The following is a 1968-nucleotide window of genomic DNA, read 5'->3' as shown; positions in this document are numbered from 1 at the left end:
TTCATTTAGTTCAGACAAGCGAGAGCCACTACATTGTTCGAGGACCTCTTAATATCCAATTGATCAATATTTGAGTCCAACACATTTAGGTTGCGTTTGCTGGTCTTCTTCTTCTTTTTTTTCTTTTTTTTCTTTTTTTTTTTTTAATGGGAATAAGAAAATGGAATCTTCCTTTTGGTGCCACAATTTGTTTTTTCCTTTTTTTTAAATGAACAGAGTAAAAAATAATGCCAGAAACAAGAAACGTCGAAACAGGGTAACTCATGTTCTGATGTTAGAGTTTCGTTTCAAAATAGAATTTTGACACAAAAACGAAAAATTCTGATTTAGACACAAAATGTCATTTCTAAAACAAAATGACTACCAAATGCAACCTTAGTATACTATTAGGCCGGTCTCGGGCTTCAATCTGACAATTCAGGTCATGTTTGTCACTAAGAACCAACTTTTGAATGAAAAAGATCCCCTTCAATTATTATGATGTCCAATTAACCATCCAACGATTGGACATATCTGAAGATGTGCATTCATATGTTAAATGCGTGTTTGAATCCTCCCAACCATTGGATGGCAAGAGGAGCCCGATCCACTTTTGGCACACCTACTCACAATTGTTTTAGCTGAGTTGTGATAGAGGGGCATGTCTTGCAAATTCACTTTTTAAGAAATCTATACAAGCATCAAGAATAAAAATCCGATATTTCACCAAAAATAGAAGAAAGCTCAACAGCAGAATAGGGCGATTCACCAACCCGATTCCCGATTCTTAGAACCCTGGCATCGAGAACTGTTGCAGAGAACCGAAGGTTGGTCGTTCTCAATAGATCTTACACTCCTACGGCAGTGATAAACCTTAGGCCCACTTAATCATCAATCGATTAGGACCAAAAGTTTTCCACCAAAGAAGAAATTGAAGGGGTGATCAACAATTAAGACTTCAGGTAAAAAAAATAAAAAGAATTAACCTTCAAAAGAAAACAACGTTCACGATGGGACTCGAACCCACAATCTCCCGCTCCGGAGGCGAGCGCCTTATCCATTAGGCCACGCGAACAACCGTCTCCATTGAAGATTTATATTTTTTTTGATGAAACTACCAACGTTTCACATGGATCGTAAGGATAAAGTAAGATATGACCAAATTATAGCAGATTTTGGAGTTTTCTCGATTCATGAAAAGCTTTGAGAAAGTCATTTGAAGTGATATGATCATGTTCAACGGAGGCCTGGGGATACATTAGGAAGGAAGAGTGATCTGATTCAAATTGAATGAACTAAAAGAGTTAAGAGCAAACCTAAAATGATCATAGGAAAAAGTAGTGAGGAAAGATATACATAGTTTAGGTCATAAGCATGACCTCGAATAAAGTTGATTAGAAGACCAGAATCTATGTAGTTTGGCCCCATTAAGCGAAATTTTACTAACTTCTTGTGTTTTGTTTCCTTTCTTTTTTCATTTTTCGTTTTTTGGTCTTTGATTTGATCTATGCAATCAACCCCATTTAGTTGGGATAAGATTTAAGTTTATGATGAATTGAATCACAAATATGACAATTATGTTCTCTTCAACCGTAAATATTTTTCTATTAAAAAACATATAACATATATTCTTTTGTTGAATATACCTCAAGATCCCATGCTCACATGCATAGTTTTCAAAACCATACGACTTTTCAATTTACTCTTTGATCTGGTTTTACATGGTCAGATGAACCAAGATTGAACTCATTAGTTATTGTAACTAGGGGTATCAAAATGGCCCGATTGGACTTTGGCTAAATTGGTCAACCTGTACAATTTAACATTTGTGTTTACATGTTATTGATATATTATGGGACTATGTTTTATTGTTTATCTACCAAAAAGAAAATGTTATTGTTTATCTAAAAAAAAAAAATTATGTTTTATTAAGGTTAACAATATTTTTAAGAATGATTGATGTTGATCAAGTTCCATTTTTTCTTAGTG

The 1968-nt window shown here is 34.2% G+C and overlaps 1 non-coding gene across 1 annotated transcript; it reads right to left on the bottom strand.

The window, feature by feature from the left end:
• Positions 1–981: 981 nt before the first annotated feature.
• Positions 982–1054, bottom strand: TRNAR-CCG. The gene has a single exon. It is a non-coding gene; the product is annotated as a tRNA-Arg (tRNA).
• Between the last annotated feature and the right edge of the window lie 914 nt (positions 1055–1968).

This window comes from Macadamia integrifolia, chromosome 10 (genome assembly GCF_013358625.1).
Source record: "Macadamia integrifolia cultivar HAES 741 chromosome 10, SCU_Mint_v3, whole genome shotgun sequence".
Classification (NCBI taxonomy): Eukaryota; Viridiplantae; Streptophyta; class Magnoliopsida; order Proteales; family Proteaceae; genus Macadamia; species Macadamia integrifolia.
Note: the sequence above shows the minus strand (reverse complement) of the source record. Positions and strands in the feature narration are given on the sequence as shown.